This window comes from Canis lupus, chromosome 29 (assembly GCF_003254725.2).
Source record: "Canis lupus dingo isolate Sandy chromosome 29, ASM325472v2, whole genome shotgun sequence".
In the NCBI taxonomy this organism is placed as follows: Eukaryota; Metazoa; Chordata; class Mammalia; order Carnivora; family Canidae; genus Canis; species Canis lupus.
The window spans coordinates 27053910-27079027 of NC_064271.1; the positions used below are offsets into that span (position 1 = coordinate 27053910).

At 36.1% G+C, this 25118-nt stretch overlaps 1 long non-coding RNA gene across 3 annotated transcripts in view; it reads left to right on the top strand.

The window, feature by feature from the left end:
- LOC118352800 (uncharacterized) overlaps window positions 1-25118 on the top strand; it is a 95733-nt gene that overhangs the window by 28801 nt on the left and 41814 nt on the right. For all 3 annotated transcript variants that reach the window (XR_004810555.2, XR_004810553.2, XR_004810558.2), the window contains exons 2-3: window positions 6980-7115; window positions 19451-19511. This is a non-coding gene — a long non-coding RNA (uncharacterized LOC118352800). The remainder of the gene's footprint in view (window positions 1-6979; window positions 7116-19450; window positions 19512-25118) is intronic.

Sequence of the window (25118 nt, forward strand, 5' to 3'; positions counted from 1 at the left end):
TCTTCCCTATAATTACACTGCTCGTCATGGTGCCTGGGACTGAAGGCACTTAATTAATATGGATGCAATTGAATTTTATACAGTATACTTAATAGTAAACAGAAGTTCTTACATTAACATACTATTATTCTTTATCCTTTGACTTATAAAATTAGAGACATTATAGAAATCTTAAAACTGAATTTATTTTCACAGACAAAATTTAAAAGGGTCTACTGAGTGGCTCATTCAGTTAAGCATCTGTCTTCGGCTCAGGTCATCCCAGAATCCTGGGATCAAGCTCCACATCAGGCTCCCTGCTCAGCACAAAGCCTGCTTCTCCCTCTCCTTCAGCCTGCCTCTTCTCCTGCTTGTGCTCAATCTCTCTCTTTCTCTCTCTCTCTCTCTCTCTCAAATAAATAAATAAAATATTCTTTTTAAAGAACAAATCTAAAAATATGTTTTCTTGGTAGAGTCAAGGAACTGTAATAGTTCAATATTTTATGTTTTGGTTGGTAATTGATTAAGATGATCTATTAACTTGTGACTCGGCCACCCAATATTCACCTTTTCTCTGTTGCAAGGTTGTATTAGTTAGCAATTGCTGCATAACAAACCACCTCAAGACTTAGTTACATAAAATCATTTATTATTAGGGTAATGGGCATGAAGAGAGCACATGATGTAGTGAGCTTTGGGTGTTATATCCAACTGGTGAACCACTGAATTCTACCTCTGAAACTAATAATACTCTGTATGTTAATTAATTGGATTTAAATTAAATTAAATTTTAAAATATCAGTAAAAAAATCATTTATTATTAAATATCATAAGTCACAAGACTGAATATTAGTTATCTTTATGGGCATGCTCATATTTCTGCAAGTTCATTTTATTCCATGTGTCTCTCATCCTCCTCCTAAGACCTGAGGTCCTTCTTGAGGTATGACAGTCTACCAAGAACACAGTTTCTCAACTTCAACATTATTGATAATTTAGACTGAATAATTTTTTCTTGTGGGGGGTTGTCAGGATTATAGGATTTTCTACAGCATCCCTGGCCTCTCCTCACTAGATCCAATAGAATTCCCCAAGTTGTGACAACTAATATTGTTTCCAGATACTGCCAAAAATGTCCCTAGTTGAGAACCACTTCTCTAGAGCATAAACAGAAATATGCAAGGCTTCATAAGTGTTATGCTTGGAGTTGGTACACTATCACTTCTACTTCATTCCATTGGCCAAATGAGTCACATGGAAAAGAGTCGAGAGGAAGGGCAGGCCAACCTGCTCATGACAAAGTTACACAAGAAGAGATACGAATACAAGGAGGTAACAAGAACCAGACTATTAAAACAATGGATTTACTTCAACAATTATGAGTTCAAGAACTTCACTCTGATTAGATTTTCATCCAAAGCTATATAATAACATTTCCACTATTTGCAATCTTATTAGAACAAGCTTCCAGGACTTAGGTCTTGTACTACAACTACTTCCCTTTTGCAGCAGCTTCTAGACATGATAGGTATCATATAGACAAAATAACATCAGCGCCTTTATACTTTATATATTAGGTATTTCCAATATAAGACAAAAATATCCAATCTAAAAATTCCTCATACTGTAATTTTACATTCTAGAAATGATAAGCTATTTCTCACCTTTAAAAAGGTATATTCATATAAAACTGAATATTTACAGAGCAGCATAGAATAGCCTGCTTGACATAAAACAATATAACTGCAGTGTGTATGTTCTATGAATCAGAATTGTGTGCATGTGCAAGTAGCACAATTTAAGATCTCATTGTTTTCAGTTTAGGGAAAAAACAAGAAAACAGGCTGCAGCTGTTGGTAAATACTTTTTTTTTTTAAGAGAAACAACTATGGTTTAGGTGAAAGAGCACATTGAAACTAATTCTTTTACATTTAGGTAATCTTGAGCAAAGTCACTTATTCTGTCTGAAGTTCAATTTATTTAGCCACCAAGTATGAAATTGCCAATATTCAACTATTTTTTTCATCTTCAAACACAGCAATATCATGCAATTAAAAACAACAGAAAGCCACATCAGCCCCACAACGTTTTAGAGATGGTTACGAGTCCATTGTAGTTGATTTTAAATGAAACTAAGACATATACAATGGTAAATAATCCGAAAAATACAGAAATCCGCAATGCAAATGTAGAACAGTCTCTAAAACAAAGACACAACAGCATTTTCCAGGAAGCATCTGCTCCTTTTTAAATAGCTTTGATCAAATTCCAAATTACAAAAATGAGATCTCATAAAAATTAGAGTGGCTGAAAACGTTGGAGGTGGTGAGGAGAGGGGAAGGGAATAAGAGGGAGAAGAAAATTTTCTTTACAAATAGAACAAAGAATAGCATAAAAGAGAATAAAAATGAAATCAAGGTCTGTTATTCTGAAATAGTCCTGTGGGGGGAAAATGAATCTATTGTTTTTTGATTCTCTAAAGCAATCAAACCTTACCCTGGAAATGAAACAAAGACTTAAATGTTTTCTTCTGAAGCTGAATAAAGGATGAATCATGCTTCGAGGCAAGTTTCCTAAAAAGAGAATTTAAAAAGAATGAGGTGATAAAGAGAAAGTCTGAGCATAAGATTTTATTAAGTTCCTTCTTAATTATAAGAGAAGTTGGCTCCGATGTGAGTCAGTTTGACCACCATGCATTGTTATGCTCACCTTAAGAAGAATAGAAAATAAACAATGTCTTTCTTCTAAAAGCAATAAAAAGTAAGCACTATAATACATAGATTAGTGGTTGCAAAACCCAATTAACCATCACAATTATTTGAATTGCTTTCTTAAAGCACAGAAGCCCTTCCCCAGTTGACAAAATTCCATTCTCTGGGCTTGAGGTTCAAGAATTTGATTTTTTCAGAAGCTCCTCAATTTATTTGAATCACTTAAGTTTGAAAAGAACTGATAAGACTTATATTCTATTGTTAGTTTCATTTATTTAAATTGATTTCATTTCCATACACCAGAGTGCAAGCCTATTTTTAGATTCTCTCTTTTTTTAAGATTATATTTATTTATTTGACAGAGAAAGCACAAGCAGAGGGAGCGGCAGACAGAGGGAGAGGGAGAAACAGACTCTCTGCTGAGCAGGGAGCCTGACATGGGGCTTGATCCCAGGATCCCAGGATCATGACCTGAGCTGAAGACAGATGCTTAACTGATTGAGCCACCCAGGAGCCTCTGATTTTAGGTTCTTACATGTCTTCTGGCTTTGGTGCTCAACGAGTCAACCTTTGTGTCCCTTGTCCCCTGCTCTCTGAGCTTCTGCATAGCATTAGGTTAATAACTATTCATCTGCTCAGGCTGCTGTAACAAAATACAACAAAGTGGATGCTTAAGCAATAGGAATTTATGTCCTCACAGCTCTGGAAGCTGGAAGTCTGAGATCAGGATGGCAGCATAGCAGGTTCCAGGTTAAAGCTCTCTTCCTGGCTTGTAAATAAATAGCTTCTTGCTATGTCCTCACATGGCCTTTTCTCTGTGCCAGTGGAGAAAGAGAGACAGAAAGAGAACTCTTTGGTGTCTCTTCTTATAAGAACATTAATCCTATGGGATTGGAGTCTCACCTTCATGATCTCATTCAAACTTAATAACTTTCTTAGAAGCCCCATCTCCAAATAAGCCAGACTGAGGGTTTAAGACTTCAACATGTGAATTTTGAGGATGGAGGGGCATATAAACTTTCAAGCTGTAACAACCGATTACCTCATTCAAGAATCAAATTTGCTGATTTCGGTATGTGCTTAAAAGTACCACTTGTGGTGGAGAAAAGAACCTTAAATCAAAATGAACTATATTTATATCTTTTGTCCAAAATGTACAGGTATCCAGAACATTGTGCAATGCCTGAAACATTAAATAAGTGATTGTATATTAAATAATTTTATTCCCCTTAGAGAACCAAAGAGAATGTTATGATGTCCCTCCCTGAAACAGTAGCCTTGTTCTCTGGCCTCATATGCTTTAGAACCCTAAACATCCCTCAGAGGCAGGAGGTGGGAGTTATTGTGTTCCTTATGGAGGAATCTGAGGAATGAGCATGTGGAGATGCATATGCATTCGGAGAAGTCTCCAATTTACAAAGATAAGTTTTTTTTACAAGTAATATACAAAGACAAGCTATTGAATTTTTTTTTTTTTTTTTTTTTTTTTGGACAAAGAAAAGCTGTAGTAAAAAGGTCTGTTGGATTTAAACCATCCATGCTATCTTCCTGATTGATCCCACATCAGACTGGATAAGGAAGATTAAATCTTGGTTGAAGAAAAGGAAAAATATCCCAACTTTAGTCACAGCAATTTCTAGGACTTTATTTGAAGATAATAATCAAACATAAGATCAAAGATATAGGTAAAGTATGTTCATTAAAGAACAAGCTCCTCCATTATTTATTTTGCTTTCTCAGCTTCTCTCTGAGTGCTGGCAGTTCTCAGCTTGGTTCTTTGCCCTGTCCTCTCATCTTATAGGCTTTAAGAGCAGAAAAATAAAATTGGAAATATCTAAAGTACCAACAAAGAGAGAATTAAGAGATATAGTATATCCAGGCAGTGAGACACATTGAAAGCGGAAATTACAGGAAATTTTAATGAAATAAAAATATTCCCAGTATAATATTAAGTAAAAACAACAAAAACATTACTTAGTACTTTGATAATTTTACCTAAATATAGGTAAGTAAATAAATGACATTCAAACAAGTAGGTTAAGGGATGCCTGGGTGGCTCAGTGGTTAAGTGTCTGACTTTGGGTCAGGGCATGATCCTGGGATTCCAAGATCAAGTCCCACATCAGGCTCCCTGCATGAAGTCTGCTTCTCCCTCTGCCTATGTCTCTGCCTCTCTCTGTGTGTCTCTCATGAATAAATAAATAAAATCTTTAAAAAAAAAAAAAAACTAAGTAGGTTAAATATATATACATAGAAAAAAAGATCAAGATGAAATATAATTTAATAATTGACTGGTTATTACTTCTGGATGGTGAACTTAGGAGTCATTTGTGTTTTTCTCTTTTTAGTTTTATTTTCCCAATTCTTTGGTAATAAAATTTTATAACATTTATGATAAAGACCAAGATGTTTATAAGGAACAAAAATAGAACATAAATGAGTCAGTGTTACTGCTTCCAACTTTTGGGCAGATAGGATGAATTTTATACCTACATGCATCCATTGACCTTCCCTATGGCAAATTAATACTTAACTTTCATAAATCTGAATTTCCTACATTCTAAATTCTTTATCTGTCTTGGTGATTTCTTCATCTTGAGGCAACAGAATTGGCCTCGAGTATTAAGATTATAAAAATAACAGCTTTCCGTTTTCCATTTCTGTAAGTCAGCTTTGAACACCTTTAGTCTGAGGTACCTGCAGGAGAGATCACTGACTCCATTAAAGAAACAATATCCTTCAAGACAGATGTGAGGACTGGAGATGCAGTGTTAAGAGCCATTGACTAGAGGTGGTAGTTGAGAACTAGAAGCAAGTAGGATCAACCAAAGAAAACCCACCAGATAAGAGGACAGGGCAAAGAATGCTGAGAACTGCCAACACTCAGGGGCTGAAAAAGGAAAATCAAATGATGGAGGAGATTGCAAAATTGGCAGAACTTATTCTGAAAAACCAAGGCGAGAAAGGTACCATGGTTAACTGGAGGGGAGGAAAGGCTTTGCTGAGGAGGGAATTGGGAGCAGATGAGGCAGACGGAGAGAGAAGGACATTTAAGTGTAGATAAATGGTACTAGCAGGAATAAGAGATGGAAGTCTTTTTTGGACACAGAGACTTCGAAAATGGAGAGAGAGGTTGGAAATCAAATTGTGAAAGGTGTTGAATTCCGGGTTAAAAAGGTGAGAATTTATTCTCCCAGGCTGGAAGAGTTGTAATGTTTAATTACAGTGAGTCTTGAAAGCCTGAAATTGTTGAGAGGCAGAACAAAAATGATCCTAAATACCACAGCTTCCTTTCATGCATTAAGAATAAAGCTTAAGAGTCTAAGAATATAATTATTCTACGTATTACTCTATGGATGAGATGCTGAGAAATGCGCTTGAGAAAGATTTTAAGAGGATGCATTCATATGAAGATATTGTCTGGGTCCCTGCAGAAGGGGAAGAGGGAGCATAAAGGAACACTGACAGGGGCCCCAAATAAGTTTAGAGAGACTCCAGGAACACCTTGAAGCTCCTTTACTTCCTGCCTCTTCCCCTATGGTGTAAGAAGATAGTATCTAGGGAATTCTGCCCAAGGCAATGAATCCTGTGTGGTGGCAAGGAAGGAGGCCTGTTTTCCTCCTTCTGTCTGCACCCAAAGGCCCATTGCCTGGGTCAGATATTGGAATGAAGCCCCCATGACACCCACATGGAGTGCAGAGGTTTGAAAGACACTGGTGAGTGCCATGAAGCCAGAGAGGGGAGACCTCAACCACAAGGCTGCTGCAGGGAGGGACCACAGATTTCAGCAGTGGATATGAGCAGAATGTCTGGAATGACAAGAGGATGGGATCACATCTCAGCATATCACAGCATATCACAGGAGAAATGGAGGCTTTCTATACCCCTGAGTTTGGTGCAGACCCAAAGGACAGAAGGAAGACAACAGGCCTCCTTCCTCACCACCACAGAGAGAGGTGAGCTTCCACCAAAACCCAGTCACAGTCTTGGGAAAAAAGGAAAGACGAAGCTCTGGCAGAAAAAAATAGTCTTGAAAAGGAGTTTAAATTAACCAAATATTTATCATGAAGAGAAATTTATTTTTTTAAGATGTTATTTATTTATTCATGAGAGACACAGAGAGGCAGGGACATAGACAGAGGGAGAAGTAGGCTCCTCACAGGGGGCCTGACGTGGGACTCGATTCCCGGACCAGGATCATGCTCTGAGCCAAAGCCAGAAACTCAACCACTGAGCCACCCAGGCACCCCATGAAGAGAAATTTCTAAATGAGACTTATTTCTTTTTAGATGACAAGGATGAAACTTTCTTCATAAGAAGACTTATGAACAAGGTGAGACCTGCTATAGAAAATACGGACAGTGGCAATTTCCGTAGTCTGATGTGAAATGATCATGACGTGGACCAGACAAAAGTCAAAGGAAAGTAAGTATTTTTGTAGAAAAAAAAAGAATAGTTTTGAAGAACTAAGGAGTGATATTCAGAATGAGGGAGTCTGTTTAGAAGAATAATATTTTTCTACTAAATATTGTCCACTGTCTCAAACAACCCAGTGTCTTTTAGCCATGTGACCTCTTGAGAGTTCCTTATAGATTTCTTGGAAGGATGAAATTATTTTATATAAAGCATTTGGAATAATAACCATAATATAGTAAGCACTCAATAAAAGTAAGTTTCCATTAATATTATAATTATATCTTGATTGCTTTCTGATGTGAATGCAGTTTAGTCAAAATGTTGGACTGGGAGGAAGTAAAATTGAAGCTGTCTCCACAGGTGTGGAACCTGATGTCAGGCATTTAACTTCTCTGTTTCCCATTTCCACAATGTACAGAAAAGTACAGTAAATTCCATCACCAAGGAGCTGGAATACCCATTAATATCCCCAGAGGAATAGCCTGAGCTATGAGGCCATTAAATAAAGCCAGGGAATCTTCATGCTTAAACATTATGTATATGAAACATTCTAACTGCATCCATTTGCACATAACTGGGAGGAAAGTAGAGAGCTTTTGAGGAGTTGACTTTGCCAACAAAATCCCAGGCCGGGCTGCCAATAGCTTGTGATTTTTGAGCCCTTAAAACTGCCTAGGTCTCTCAAACAGTACTCATGGAAGAGGCCTTGGAAAGCTAATAAACCCAGGAAAAGCAGCCTCCCCTACACCCTTCTCAGAAGAAGCAATAGAAGAAATGAAGCAGGAATAACCTCCTCCACTACCCACTCCCAACATACACAGGCTAGAAGAAGTCAAAAAACAAAAACAAAAAACAAAAGAAGTGACTTTTTTTAAAAGAGAAGAACCAGAAGTTGTCAGAATAGCTAGGTGATGCTGTGGGTACCTGCCCAGATCTCCTTTGCCAGACACAGTTGCTTTGCTCTTGGTTGCTAATGGCTGAGAGTTGCACCCTCTTCCAGCAATTAGTTCTCCACCAATCAGAGCCAACCAACTCAGAGATGTCTGCATGGTTGCACAAAACCATGCCACTGAGATGTGGCCAGCAGCTAAGGACTCACCAATACAGGCAGGTATAAAAGCCTAACCCCCTTGCTCAAGGCAGGACAGCTCTGTGGTACCATTTATAAATCCAGAACTCACTGGGGATGAACATGAGGCAAGAGTTCAATGTAGAGTTCAAACATCATACCGTAAGAATCCTATGGTTCTTTCATGACTATAGTTATGATTCCAATTCAGAAAAGGGAACAATGGGAAACACACAGTGGTTGCCTTTTAATAACAAGTATCAAACTCTTCAGGGCGGCGAGAGCAAAGACTTGATGGATGTGTCAGAGGTTGATAACTCATCTTTTAGATTATAGGTCACCAGACCATGAATAGGCTGATAGGGAACACTTCCTTGGAATGATGGTAAATAGATTCTATGTTTGAGAAGATGCATATCAGTGTTAGGGACCCACTGACCTACCCTGGAAGATTTTGCTGCTGCCTATACAATCCACTCTTCCATATTCCTTTATGAACAGAACTCTGATTTTGTTTGAAGTGGCAATAAAGCTGTCTATAGCTACATTCTGTGCTCCAGAGTAGTGAGGGGTCACTACATGACCTAGTTCTGAACAATGAAATAAAAGCAGAGGTTATAGGACAAAGCTTCCAGAAATACTTTGAAAGTGGAGGAGACATGGCTGGTATAAGCCTTTACCCCATCTCCTTCTTGCTGCTGGAGATAGAATAGCCATCTTATATCAGAAAGTAACAATTATGAGATGAAAGTCACCTGTTAAAAATGTCATAAAATAATTGTGGAGTCACGGTATCAATCCTTACCTATTTACATCACTCTATGCCAGATTTCCTATATTTCAAATAGCTTATGTGAAAAGAAAAATGATCAAAGGAAACAATAAATCAATTTACAAAAAAGAAATTCCAGTACAAACATATAACAAACTTACAAAGTGAGTTTCCAGTTATCATTACAATTTTTTTTAGGTTTTATTCTTGGACAAGAGATCAGCAAAGGTTAACATGGAAAAGTATACAGTAGCAGAAAAACTATGGCAAAGCAGCTACGTATGCACTTTTAGAAAGATACACTGATATAACATTTCTGAGGGAAGATTTAGTAAAGTATTTATATGTAAAACGTGCTCACCAGATTTCTGGTGCAAGGAGTCTAAGTAAACGCATTTATGTTTTCATATGTTTTATGAGAAGCTTCATAAAATAATTCTAAGAACTGCTCTTCACAGACAAACTGTATAGGTAGAAAATTCAAAAGAAAGTACAAGTAAACTACTTGAATGAATAAATGAGTTACAGAGTCACTATTGATAAAAACCAAAAACTGAAAAAAAATGGATATTAACAATAAAATAGATGAATTAAATTACAGCATTTTGTGCCATGGAATAGTGTAACAAAGAGATTGATCAAAAATATTACAGTATGACTGGCTCTCATAAACTTAATGCCCCGCGAAAAGAACCAGATTCAGAGTATATACTGCATGATTACATTAAAATTAATTCAAAAGCAAACAAAATTAATCTGTGCTGTTCAAAGTTAGGATAGTGGAGAGCGGCCTGTCAGGAGATGCTGAAATTGGGGGGTTTTGCAGTGCTGTGAATGTTTTACATCTTGATCTAGGTACCAATTACATGGGTTTTTTCACTTACAAAAATAGTTGATTAAAAAGATCTACATACATTTCTGCCACTATGTTATGTTTCCCTAAAATGTTTACTTAAAAAAAAAAACAAAAAAAAAAACAGGATAGCAAAGACAGATTCAAAAGGCAGAATATAAATTCACCACACAGTGGAAGCTTAGAGAATTCCACAAGTTTCCGAAGAAAGAAATCAGTTGGAGTCCAAGCCATGTGAAGAAGCCACATGTAGACACACCAGTTGGCAGCTCCAACTGAGCTCCCAGCTGACAGCCAGCATCAGTTGCCCCCTTATGGATGAGTTATTTTGAACGTCCAGTCTAGCTAATCAGATGATGACAAGCCAGCTGAAATCTGACTGCAACTGCTTTAGAACCCCCCGCATGAGACCTCATGAGACCTGCCTGAAGTCTCTCCAAATATCCTAATTTATAGTGCAGTCCATTACGTGTCCAACTCTTGTTTTCAGTTCAGATCCTGATCTCAGGGTAATGAGATCCCACCCCAGGTCGGGCTCAGTGCTCAGCACAGAGTCCGCTTAAGGCTGTCTTCCCTTTCCCTCTGTCACTTCCCCCACTCTCTCTCTCAGATAAATAAATCTTTTTCAAAAATCCTAATTTACAAAATCATGAACAAAATTAGAAGGTTGCTTTAAGGAACTAAATTTTGGGGAAATGTGTTGCATGAATAGAGTAACAAAAAAAAAAAAGAGCATCTAAGTTCTGATTAATAGGACTTCTGTAAAGAGAAAAGGAAGAAATTGGTGAAATTGTTTTTAAAATAAGGACAATAAGGGACACCTTGGGTAGCTCAGTAGTTGAGCATCTGCCTTCAGCTCAGGTCATGATTCTAGGGTCCTGGGATCCAGTCCCGCATCAGGGTCCCCTCGGGGAGCCAGCTTTTCCCTCTGCCTATGTCTCTGCCTCCCTCTTTGTCTCTCTCGTGAATAAATAAATAAAATCCAAATAAATTAATTAATTAAAGACAATAAGAAGGAAATCTTGCCAATTGTGACAACATGGATGGGCCTTGAGAGCATAAAGTTAAGTGTAATAAGTCAGACTGGGAAAGACAAACACTGTGTAATCTCACTTGTAAGTGGAATCTAACAGTGAAAACAAAACAAAACAGAAATAAACTCATAAGTAAAAATAACAGATTGATGGTTGCCAGAGGTAGGGGGTGAGGGGTAGGTGAAATGAATCAGGAGGTAAAAGGGTACAAGCATCCAGTTATAAACCACACAGTTCATGGGGATGTAAGCTACAGCATGGCGACCATAGTTAACAATACCATACTGTATATTTGAATGTTGCTAAGAGAGTTAATCCTGAAAGTTCTCATCACTGGAAAAAAAAAATTGTGATTATGTGTGGTAATAAATGTTAACTGGAGTTAATGTGATCATTTCACAATATATACAGATTAACATCATTATGTTATATGCCTGATACTTGTATAAAATCATTTGTCAATTATTATACCTCAAACTTTTAAAATGAAAAAAAAAATAAAGTAATAACAATAAAATTTCCTAGTGCTCAAGGAAAATAATCGTTGTTAAATTGAAAGGGACCACTGACTGCTAAGTAAGTAAATGAAAACAAACACTTTCTTAGATATATAGGTGGGAAATTTCAGAACATCAATATTTCCACCCCTGGATCAATCATCTAGGCCAGGGACCAGAGAACATCCTGGTAGTCACTCCCATTCTCCTGTACAGAGAAGCAACTGGTTAATTTTAAAAGTATGCTACATGTTTATATATCAGAAGATTATACATTGGTTAAAAATTACAATTTAGCTCTATATTTCTCGTCATAGAAAAAATGGCTACAAAATTTTGAGAGAAAAAAGTACAGAAGAGCTTGTGAAAAAGTTACTAGAGTTTGCAAAATAGAAATCAACATTTTCTAAAGAAAGTGATAAAATAAGAAGCAAATAGGCTTAGTGGTAAAATAAAACAATAGTGATTGAATGTGCAACGATTTTCTAGACTAGATTTGACAATAGAGCCTAGTAATAATAGATCAAATAAAGTTTGATCAGAGGCAGGAGACCTTGGATCTAATATGTGAGTTTTCCATTAGTTATTTGTGTATGAGCAAGTCCAGAAAAACCTCTTGGACACTGGAGCCCCTTGTTTGTAAAACAATAGAGCTGCACTAATGGGTTCCCAAGAATGAGATTGTAATCCTGTGCCTGAAAGGGATTTCCCCAACATTGGCAGCATTGAGTTTTTTGGAGGAATAAACTCCTTTAATCAACCAAGAAATTTGCACCTACCAGCTGCAGTATTCTGAAACACTACTACCACTGGCTACCCAGATGAGGTAGGATTGAAAACAGATGTAGTTACTTGGGTAAATCAAGCCACTCCCTATAACTGCTTGTTAGAAACACATATATTGGCTACTTTACTCTTCTCAGCAATATAATGAGACATCTAGATTTACTTTTTGCCACACACAAATTCAAATTACTTTATAACTTTATATTACATTGTGTCAGGGATGAAATTGTTGATAATGCAAAAAGTTTTCCTATTTTCTTACTTATGCTACTGAATATTTCTCTTTATAAGAATTTCTGGGGGACCCCTGGTGGCTCAGTGGTTTAGTGCCTGCCTTTGGCCCAGGGTGTGATCGTGGAGACTCAGGATCGAGTCCCATGTCAGGCCCCCTGCAAGGAACCTGCCTCTCCCTCTGCTTGTGTGTGTGTCTCTCTCTCTCTCTCTCTCTCCATGTCTCTCATGAATAAAGAAATAAAATCTTAAAAAAAAAAAAAAGAATTTCCTGGTACACACCATAATTTAAGCAAAATGAATGAAAATAGAACAGAAATTAAAGGTTAAGAAAGCAGCTACAGATTGGGTATTATAAGTTAAAATATTGTACACCATTTAAAGTTTATGTACTGTATCAAAGGCAATACCTCCAAATCTTATCTTCTTCATCAATTACTGCAGGAGCTCTCCTAGCCACCCACAATTTAATTAATTTGTCTTATTAGCTAATACTTTCCATTAGATACATAAAACTTAAATACAGATGTTTACACCACATGAAATACTCTCCAATCTTAAAATGTCCATTTGTGTGCCTGAATACTCCCTCTTACAAGTTGTATATACAATACATGCCTATACAATGTATGCCTATTAAGAGTTTTATCACATTTAGTCCCAAACCATTTTATGTCTGTTAGATTTTTATTAGGATTACATTATTCAAGGAATTCTTACATATACACATGAATTATGAGTACAAAAATAAAGGGAGAAATCTAGAAGGATCCTGTGCTGAGATTGGTTATACTCTATTTCTGAGAAATGTTTATTAGATTTATGGGGTTGATTTATTCAGTCAACTAAATAAACAAAATGAAAAAAAAGAGAGAGAGAAGCAAATTAGTCAAGTAATTGAAGATACTTGTTTCAGAATTAGAGTAATTGATCATAGCTTCCATAAAAAATAGAAAAAAATTATCTTGGCTAGACCTGTAACCACTGAATCCATACACAAAGAAAACATCTATTGAAATACCTGTAAAAAAAAAAAAAAAAAACCTTTCTACGTTCTAAGTCAAAGCCAAAGATTTTATTTTTGTGTGTTTATCAGTCAGATGTCTAGGTTAAGCTGAAGTGACAATCTTCAAATTCCAATCATTCTAATAACAACAGTTTATTGCACACATTATACATCCATTACAATATGCCTAGAAAAAGGATTTATGGACATTTCTGATGAACACCTGGGTTGAGTTTATGAGTTTAGCCAACTAAGTTAGAAGGAACACAGTATACAAAAGATTACTCTCACTTCTAACACCAACTTCAAATGTGGTAAGGTGGAAGCAGAATCCCAACCCACTCTCGAGTAAAATAATCCACTAGAACGATTCACAGAGCTCATTAAAACCTGATATATTCATAGTTTTGATTTATAACAGAGAAAAAGTATAGGCCAAAATAAGCCAAAGGAAGAAAGCATAGGAAGGAGTCCAAGAGAAATGCCACATGGGGAGTTTCTGTTGTCCTTTTCCCATGAAATCATGAACATGTTACTTCCCCTGCACTGATGCATGACAGTATGCACAGAGTATTGTCACCCAGGGAAGTGCACTCAAGCCTTTGGTGTGCAGAGTTTTTATTGGAGCTCTATCACATAGCACCCACAGGGCTGTCTTTTAGTCTCCACTACCTGCCAGAGGTTCAAGCTAACATCTTTAGTCTTCAGTTCTTCCCAAGGCAAACAAAGACACTCCTACTGGGAAGGATACCCCAGGAGACTAGAAATCACCTTCCAGTAGCCAAAGGCAAAGGCCAGAACCCTCTTTAAGTTAACTTAATTCTTCACTGCACAAAACTATATTATTATTTCACATTTGGCTGACTTTTGGGTTAATTGGCCAAATATATGACCCAATTTCCTTGAATAGGAGGACTCCTGCTAAAATCAATTTATCCTAATTAACCTTTTAGTGTCAGTTGCATGCTAATTATCTCATATATACATTGTCCACACCAAATGAATACAAATATGCTTGTCTACTCCAGATGGGGTGAGCTGTTTGATAAAGTAAAGGGATTTCTGCACAGTAAAGAAAACTTTCCTAGATGGCATCTCATCTGGTAAATGTCTCCTCACACTAAAAGCCATGATCATCTTTGCTACAACTCATACTTCTTGACTTCAATTCAGAAAGCACATTGCAGGGAAAGCAAAGCCACTCCCGAGTAAGAGGCATTTCAAAGATAATGCATTGAAAGAAAAGAAACTTTTTAAATTGAGCATTACTTATATCTGTGAAGAAGCAAATTGGGGACCATAAAGAATTATAGTTAATGGAAACTCAGCATTCAAAATATGAATAGTTGCAGTTAGAAAACCTGAGACCTCTTTGCAATTCAAATAAAAGCCTTGATAAAAGCATAGCCAGATTGTCCACATGCCAGTGAATATATAGCTGTCATTTCCAGGAGTTATGATTGGGGTATTTGGAGAAAGCTTTATAAACCATGTGTGACATGAGTATGGATTTTGAAAGAGATTTATAATTAGACATGCCAAAAGGAAAGGAAAAGATATTCCAGACTCAAAGAGCATTACGGTCCAAGACAAAGAGGTAAGCTGTGTCCAGGTACCTGTAAGAAATCTAATAGATCTGTCTGGGTAAAAGGGAGAATCTTGCCTGGGGGTGGGGAGGGAAATTACATTTAGGGCCGGAGAGAATTACACAAAAACTCAATTGTGGAAGATTAGCACAAAGTCTGGATATTATCTATAAACTAAGGGAAACCCTGAAGTTTGGACAAATTAAGTGATGTGTGCAAAGAAGTATTTTCTAAATATTCTTTGGATAGTAGTTTAAGAGATTAAGTTGCAGTAGAGAAAGACAAAAGCCAGAATATCACAAGCCTTTCTCATGAAAATGTTAATTTCCACTCCTCATTTGTGTCTTGCATAGATACATGTAGCATAATTGAATGTCAAAGACATAAAAGTCTGGAGCTCATAAATGCAACTTTACTTTCTTTAACCCAACTCTTTCCATCATAAGTCTCCATTATGCTGTTGCAGGAATATTTCATCTCAATTAGGGTCTATTTAGTCCTTTCACTTATTAACTCTCAAGATCAAGATTGTCGGGCTTCCTTCCTCCCCACAGGGCTGACTTCATGTTCTCAGACAGCCTGATGAGTTCACATGCCAGGGCTGAGACAAGGGGGCTATGTTTTACATAAGCACAGTGTCAGCTCTGGTCCTTATAAGATGTCATCTTTGTTGGCATCAATCTTTGTTGCCATCTACTGCTGCCCATCCAGCCTCTTTATGGTGTGGGGTCAGTACATCACATTCATAGATGTCATCACCTCGCCATTTCCATGATGCTTCTCATCTGCAGAACTTTCTCAGACACTTTTGTGCCCTTCTTAGAGCAATTAGGAAACTCTGCATACTTTCTCCCATGCCACTCTGAGAGTCCGGTGGCCCACTTTGGGAAGAGGAGCAGTGGTGACATCTCAGCAACATCCTCTGCCAAACACCCCCTGAGGTAAGCATAGTGTCAGCCTGGATTTTCCAACCTGATATACCAAACTGGTGTGAATATTTCTGCTTGAAGCTACTCCCTGGCAGGTGAAGTATAGGTTCACTCAGTACTCAGAAATCCCCAAACCCATCTAGAATTTCTATCTTCATTCTTCTCACATGGACTTCTCTCTTTCTACCAATTTGTTTTGTTGTTTTCCTTAGACCATCAAAATCTATCTCCTTTATGATTGGAAAACAGGTTCTTACAACATCAACTTAGTCCTCCCAATCATTTTCTTGATGGTATAAATCTCATTCTCTGAGGACTCCAGGCCTTTTGCAAATTCCCACCAAACACTTCTCTCTCTATGAGACTCTGGCTATTGCAAGTCTTAGGAGCAGGCCAGAGTGGTTGGGTAAGTCAATTCTGGAATTAGATCTCCCAGGGTTGAGATCTGCCTCCACCACTGGCTATCTGTATGAATTGATACAAACTGCTTTACCTCATCATTATCGTATGAAAATTATACTTACCTATATTCATTGGATTGTTCTGAAGATAAATGCATAAAAATATATGAGTCTTCAATCAGCATACAGCATGTAATATGCACTCAATAAAATTGAGCCATCTTTTTGTTTTAATTTAAATGCAATTTGCCAAGAGCCATTTTTTTTAAATCAAAAAGCATTATGTCAACCCTGCATTTTTCAAAAATCTCTAGATCAGAGTTTCTTAACCTCAGCACTACCATCATTTGGGGTCAGATAATTCTTGTGTGGGAAGCTGCCCTGTGCTTATGGGGTGTTTAGCCTCTAACCACAGGTTCTAATAGCATTCCCTTCCCTGATGTGACAACCAAATATTTCTCTACACCTTGCCAAACATCTTGTGAGGTGGGCAAATCACCCCTAGTTGAGAACCATTGTATTACATGGAAGACAAAAGCCAAGGCTTTTAATCTTGTTTTCCTCCTTTTTAGCCTTTCTTTCAGGTGGTAAGCCTCATACTTGCAATCTAATTTCAGTCGATGGCCTGAAGGCTATTATGGAACTACAGAGAATAATCAGTTAATATTTCAATATTATAAGACTTCACTCAATAAAATTTTAAATTATAATCCTACTGGAAGGCAGTATATAGACAAGACAGCACTAAGTTTTCCCAGTTATGTTCTCTTTGGTTGATTCAACATGAATGTATTTATAATACATCTGAGTGATGGTAAACATTTGAAAAAATGAAGAACATCAATACTGTCCAAGATATAGTATTATAAGGCATTAACCCATTTTTTAGAATTCAACAAATTGTAATGACCATTAGAATTAATTAGAAATGTGTCATCTACATGCATGTTAAACAACCCATCCATATTTCATGGCCGAGCAAGACCCCTGCTTAATAATATCATTTGTACCACAATAACATAAAATCAGTTTCTTTTCCTTTTTCGAAGATTTATTTATTTATTTATTTATTTATTTATTTATTTATTTATGAGAGAAAGAGAGTGAGCATAAACATTTCCACAGACTGATTCCTATTTGAAGACAGGTTAAGTGGTATAGACATCAGTAATTTTACAAGAGGAAATTCTCCCACTCAAACTTCAGTGATACTTCTTCCCCAGGATAATTTTTCTTGCACTTTCAGAAGCAATGTAAAGAATAAACGTTTTCCACCGGCTCCATTTGCTACCATCAAAACCAGCGGCTGGAAGTCCAAAGATAATTTCCATAAGACATTCATCTCATATGTGCCTCCCAAATAATATAATGAATTTTGTATATTCTGTAATTCACTTTCACAGAATAATAGTTTAATCTTCAAAAACCCCTGTAAGATAAAATAATTCTTATTGTTATTTTCATATATGGGCTCAAAAGGGGTTAAAGAACCTTTTTTAAAATTGCATTACTTCTTACCAAATGCTGTAACACTTATTTCCATAGATTTCCCAACCCCAACACAGCCCCATATGCCCTCCTAATGATGATGCTGATGGTAAAATAAAATGAAAAGTCACCTTATAGATATTGAGTGTAACCAGTGCCTAAATAATTAAAATGTAAAAATGTCAGTCCCACTATTTAAAAATAAAAGACATACACTTTTCTGGTTAAATGGGTTCAACATTAAAAAATTTTTAGTCAAGCTGATTTTTATGGTTTGTCTAGGTGAAAATTTTTGGCATGACCTCAATTGAAACCGCCCTGAGTTTTTCCTAAAATACAGATGTGATTTAACACATTGCATTTTCTTTTCATTTCCACTTGTCTCACTTTAACATCTGCAAGAAAATATTAATGAAGAGTACACCAAAGAGGGTAAAAGTCACTTTGAAGACAGGACTGGGCTAAGATTCTATATATAGTCTGGGTCAAAAAAAACCCAAACAAACCCTGATTTTTACCTTTAGGGACTTAACATTGAAAATTTTCATTCATCACAATAAGTGAAATATTTACTGAGCACCTACTTGATGAAAGGCATTGTGAGACAGCCTTCAGAGGATACAAACAAGAATGAGACTAAACAGACTTAATATCCAGCAAGAAAAGATGAGAAGATAAGTACACCACTGAAAACTATGGTCCAAAATGGTGTGAACGATTTCTCAAGTGTTTGTAAATAGAATGTTTCAAGCCTTTTAGAGATTGGAAAAGGCTTTATAAAGGAGCTAACATTTGTTTGGTCCATTTATAGGTAGGATTTTGAGAGGAATAGAGGGAGGGTATGTCATACATAGGGAGCTTTCTGGAAAGAGCAGCCATGAAAGCAGAGGAATTGAGAAGGACAATGGCCCAGGATGAGTGCTGGATTTCTTAAATGGGACTTAAATGTACATTTTTGAAGTAGCTGCTTTTGAGACTAAAAAATAAGATTTTATAATCTTATAGACAGAGCAAAGACAAGAACTTGTCACCAAGGGTAGTGGTAGCAAATGTATTGTTCCATTATTGAAATAGGAGAAAGATACTCCTAAGAAGGAGACTTGTTAAAAACTCATGCCGTGTAGCAGTGTGGCTCTAGATTTCACTTAGTGGTTAACAATTGGAAGGTCTAACTTGGTCTCCAAAAGGTAAAATGCTCTGATTTCTCTGAGATAGTAACTTATTCTCATTGGTCCAAATTCCCCTCAGATCTTTGAGGTACAGAATTGTTTTCAAATGGTTAATAAGTTTCGGAGGAAATAAAGTAGAAATAAGTCTACCAGTGTGCTACATCAAACCTCTCCCATGAAACCCTGAGGTTTCTACAGGGTGTTTATCTAGGGCCATAGACAGGAACAACCTGAGCAAAAGACAGCAGGAAAACTTTGGACAAAAAAAAAAAAAAAAAAAGAAAACTTTGGACAAGCTCAGAGAAGAGCATGTGGTTTTGTGTGTCTGCAAATTAGGGAAATGTAGCTTGAGGTTGAACTAGGGAAAAACTGATAAGGCAAAGAGGTCTTTGATTTGGTGGATAGTGGGTAGCAATTGGAGTTTTGTTTATTTTATATTTGTTTGTTTGGGTAGGTGAGTGGGATCAGAGTCATCCATTTTCAAGAACTGAAATATTAACTAAAATTTTCTGCTTTTATTTAGAGCTTTGACATACTGAGTCATAACCTAGGAAACCATAAAGAATCTTCTAACGGTAATATTAGTAAGTAATATAAATATTTATAGAAAAAGAATAACTATAATAATTAACATTTCTTGGGTAATAGTGATAATAATAAACCTTTGAGCACTCAATATATGCCAAATGTCTTATTAAGTCCTTTATATTCATTATCTTAATCACTATTCATAAGGAATCTGTGAGTAGGTGTTATGAGCCCCTTTTTCCAGATTGGAAAAATGAGACTCAAAGGTTAAATAGTTTGCCTGGTATGAGACAGAATTGGGATTGAATTAGCTTTCAGTAGCCTTCTACCTATCAAATTCTGTGAATTCTAAGCAAAAAGTAAACAGCCATTACAAATCTTATATTTGTTTGACGAGTCCTTGGATATACTTTATAATTCCCCAAACTTAAAGATGCTTTTAGAGTTGATAACATATTGCTATATTAAGTTTAATATAGTTTATAAGTTGCTTATCTTCTAAAGATTAGAGGTGGACAAATGATTTCATGGACAATGATTCAAACAACGTCACTGTGTAAACAATAACAAATACAAGATACAAATGATTGAGTTCTTGTAAAAACAGAATCCAGTTTACAAGTAAGACATATAGATTTTGCAGTGTGTGTGTGTGTGTGTGTGTGTGTATTACTTATGATTTTAAGTCTTTTTGTTGGCTAATAACTTCTGACTATGGCATGTTTGAAATTTAAGCCCCTCCTCCATCTTATTATGTATTTTAAGAATTTTTAAAGAATTATTTCAGGAACCATAACAAAGAATGTCTCTTCTTTTTTCTTTTTTTAAGATTTTATTTATTCATGAGAGAGAGAGAGGGAGAAACAGGCAGAGACACAGGCAGAGGGATAAGCAGGCTCTATGCAGGAAACCTGTTGTGAGACTGGATCCCTAGTCTCCAGGATCACGCCCTGGGGCCAAGGCAGGCGCTAAACCGCTGAGCCCACCCAGGGATCTCTCTTTGTAAGATCTCTAAAGTTTCTGAAATCTCCTATTCCAGACTAAAATTTTTATTTCTTATCTTTGAAAATGGCCAAAGAGTACCTGGCTGGCTCAGTCAGAAGAGCATGCAATTCTTGATCTCAGGGTCAGAAGTTCAAGCCCCATGGGCTTGGAGTGGGGATGGAGCCTAATTTTTAAAAAATGGCCAAAAAGAAATGAAATATGTTGTAAAATGATTACATTAAACTCTCTACATACGGTGTATGAATAAGCTTCTTTTAATATTATAGTTTTCTTTGTCAAAAGTAGAATATAAACCAGAAAACACATAATAACCATGTAAATTATCTGACTGTACTGGAGATTAAAAGAAGTGTGTGATCTACCCATTAATATTCACAAAACATATCTTGTTCATATAATGATTTTGAAAGTAATTGCAAGCTTAAACATGTCAAACCTAAACTTACTCTACAGTTTAAAATATTTTCAATAACCAACTATATTTTAAAAATCTATTTTTAACAATGAATTTGTAGGGAAAAAACTCTCAGATTTAATCTTAGTATTCACTGCTTTTTTGGTATATTTTCAAAACTCATTAAAGCAAAGAATTTCATAAAAATTCACCTTCAAATTCTATTCTATTATCATAAACTTTAAAGTGTTTAAAATTCTAAACTCTTTATCATTAAGAATCATGCCCTGTTTTTTCAAGGGTCTTCTTAACCTGATAAAGCAATTAATGTAAACAAGACTTATTTACACATAAATTCTAAAATATTTTACATTTCCAATTCTATTGTTATCTGTAGAATCCAAAACATCTGTGCTTTCACTATCCAATGAACCATGACTTTGTACTGAGACTGAAAACATTTGCACAATGGAGATTTGCAAAGGAGATTATCAGAAACTTGATCACATGTAATTTATTACTGAATCAAATGGAAATTGCGATCCCTGGGTGGCGCAGCGGTTTAGCGCCTGCCTTTGGCCCAGGGCGCGATCCTGGAGACCTGGGATCGAATCCCGCGTCAGGCTCCCGGTGCATGGAGCCTGCTTCTCCCTCTGCCTATGTCTCTGCCTCTCTCTCTCTCTCTGTGTGTGACTATCATAAATAAATGAAAAAAAAATTAAAAAAAAAATTGAAATTGTAAGTTGAATCCTCAAAGATAAATTTATTTACAATAGCAACAAAAGAGAAGTTGCTTTACCTGGTTATACAAATAAATAATATATATTAGAACTTTTTTGCATTCTACAAAGATTATTCATGAGCATAAAACACTTAAAAGATAAGCTTTATGTATTTTGGAAATATTTTTATTTGCAAAAGAAAGGAACATTCATTGTTCAGTTTGTTTTCTTAAATTAAAAAATCAAGCTGATATTTTCTCAAATATTTATTAAAAACTAAACAAGAAATAATTTTTGACAAGGAAAATCCATCATATAAAGTCAAAATTCTTTTTTGCAGATATTTACTGATTTATGTCATAATAAGCCATGTGCCTAGGAATCGAAATTTCCCAAAGGATAGTCTTGATAGGTCATCTTGAGAGACTGCTGTTCCCAAGAGATTGTCCACATTGCTTTTCTATTTCTGCTTGTAACAAATTATCACAAATTTAATGGCTTAAAACAACATAAATTTGTCTTACAGATCTGGAGGTCAAAAGTCCTAAATGGGTTTCACTGAGCTAAAATCAAGATGTTAACAGGGCTTTCCAAGAGAGTCTATATTATTCTCTTTTCCAGCTTCTTGGGGCCACATGCATTCTTTGGCTCATGGCTCCTTTTCCACTCAAAGCCAGTGTCTTCAAATCTGATTAGCTTCCATCAACACATCTCCCCTCTTTTAAGGACCCTGTGATTAGATTGGACCCACTTGAATAATCCAGGATAATACTCAAGTATCAAAGTCCTTAATCACATCTTCAAACTTTCTTTTACATGTAAAATAAATTATGCACAAGTCACAGGGATTGGGCTCTGAATATCTTTGGGATTATTTTGTCTATCACCCTGTGATGGCTAAAGTTCCCATGGTTCTGAAAATGTTACCTAAAGCTTTCAGGTCTAGGCATTCCTGAGCAATATTTGAAATCGCTTTCATTTTTGTTTTATTTTGTTCTATTTTATATTGTGGTGTTATAAGGTCATCAAAAAAAAAAAGCAAACTACTAATGGAATGTAGTTTACAGAACATTTACATTAAACAAATTTTATGGGGGGGGGTATGTTTGTTTATGCGTGTGTGTGTGTGTGTGTGTGTGTGTGTGTGTGTTTATGTGCATAACTCATTCTATGCATCCAGCAACAATCTGAAGTTGATATACAAACAAAATAAGGTGTAGTTCTGTGAAACATAGAAGGAAGTGGCTAGGGACACCTGGGTGACTCGGTCGATTAAGCATCTGTCTTCTGCTCAGGTCATGATCCCGGGGTCCTGGGATGGAGCCCCATGTTGGGCTCCCTGCTCAGTGGGGAGCCTGCTTCTCCCTCTCCTTCCCCCTTTGACCTCTGGCTCATGCTCACTCCCTATCTCAAATAAATAAATAAAATCTTTTTTAAAAAAAATAAGGAAGTAGCTAAAGGACATGTTTCTGTGCAAATTCTGGCCTGAGTCTCCTTTCACTTCCCTAGGTCTCTCCCACCTGGTTTCTTCAGAGCTATCTGATGATTAATGCCATTTCTAAAGTAACTACTTTGTATAAGACCTGAAATACCAGTTGCAAAAATTTCCCTACAATGACTCAGATTTAACACCTATACACTTTTCAGGAGACAGTATAGAGAGGAGGTTAAGAGCACAGACTTTGGAGCCAGTTCCCTGGCCTGAATCCATGTGACTGTGTCTTGGAGCAAATTAATCTAGCTTTGATTCGGTTATATATGATCTGCAAAATAAAATAATGATAGTAGTTACCTTAGAGGCTATTCTGAGAATTAAATGAAATTACTACTATCTTGAGCTAATAGCTGGCACTCATTAGTTGTTAGCTATTTCCCTATATGCTACCACCTAGATTCATGTAAATGTGAATGCTTGAGTAGGGGCTACAAGAGACACAATACACACTTATAAACATATGGTTTGCAGTTCAGGAAAGAAGTCAGAGGTTTTTAAGATGAAAAGATGAAGGTTATGTATTTTTTATGAAGTGTCCCCTTCAGATTACAGTTTATATCTGAAAACTGGCATTTGAAATTTACAAACTTGACATTGCTTATTACAATTTTATAAGATTCACTTAAGCCAAGAATATTATAGTCATGTAGGCAAACAAAATAATTAGGCTATATGACTTCTTATTTCTAAGATGGAGTTAAAAAGATGGTCCAACCAGAATTGGAGAAGTGGAATGGTCACAGTGGAGAATCATCCATTGCAAGTTGTATATACAAACAAAATGAGAAAGCAATCAAAACCCAGCCCAGGAAGTCACTACACAATATAAAGTTTCTCATCTTTTTAAAATCCTAATCATCACTAAACCAGGTCATATATGAGGTTTTTGAGTACAGGTTTTGTGGGAAGCCAGTTCCAGAAGGCTAAAAAGATGTTAGCTTATTTCAACAAAGAGGGATAATTTAAAAAATTAGATGTCAAGCTATCTTGTGCCTCCATTTTACCAAAATGGTGACAAAAGGCAAATGAAAAGGAATAAAAGTGTGTCCATATTTGTTAAGGAGGTGGAAAGATAAGTAAAAAAAAGAATCCTTCTCTTCAAAACCCCTAAAAAAGAGATCAGGAAAAAGTAGAGAAAGAAGATTTTTGTTTCTTTGTTAACTTTACTAATATCCAGAGGCATTTTCCTGGTCATTTTGTAATGAATCTAGAAGGCAATCTAGAGATGAGTTGGATCCATAGATATCCCTTATATTTAAAAAAATGCAAACTCAAATCCTGTCAGTTATCAGGCACACAACATGTATGAAAGTGCAGAATAGGAGTCTACAAGGAAAGATAGAGACCATTTGCTGGAGAATGCATGCTCCATACGAAGGGGGCAATCTACTTAACTCCTATTCTTCACTGCTACTATGCTTTCTTATGATACTTTATTAGTATCTCTAGATACTCCAAGTGTTTTAAGAGAAGCTAGGAATCTAGATTTCCATTAAATTCTCTGAAATTTTTTAATGATAGAACATGTATATCTTTTTAGAATATAGTAAAGGCCAAGATTCTGGGAGACAAATAAAACATGGTTGCAGACCAGATAGGCCTAGGGGATCATGAGCTCACAGCCTCTACTGCATATGCTAAATAACCTCAAAATTAATTAACATTTACTTATAAAAAAATCAGTTATAAAGAACTATTTTCTTTTCTTCTTTGCAAATATAACAGATATGTTTATCCTAGAGATGCTTAAATATAACCATTTTCTCCAATAAACCAGAGTGAGGAAGAGGTAGGTAAGAAAATTATTTAAATAAGTAACTAAATAGATTTTCTTTCCAAATAAATAATTTTCAAAAGTTGCATGTCACCATATATATAAAATTGTTTTTAGCAGTTAATAAAAATAACTAATCTTTATGTATGGTGTAAGAAAATGGTGCAGTTTCATTCTTTCACATGTGGCTATCCAATTTTCCCAATACCATTTGTTGAAGAGACTGTCTTTTTCCTATTGGATATTCTTCCCTATTTTGTCAAAGGTTACTTG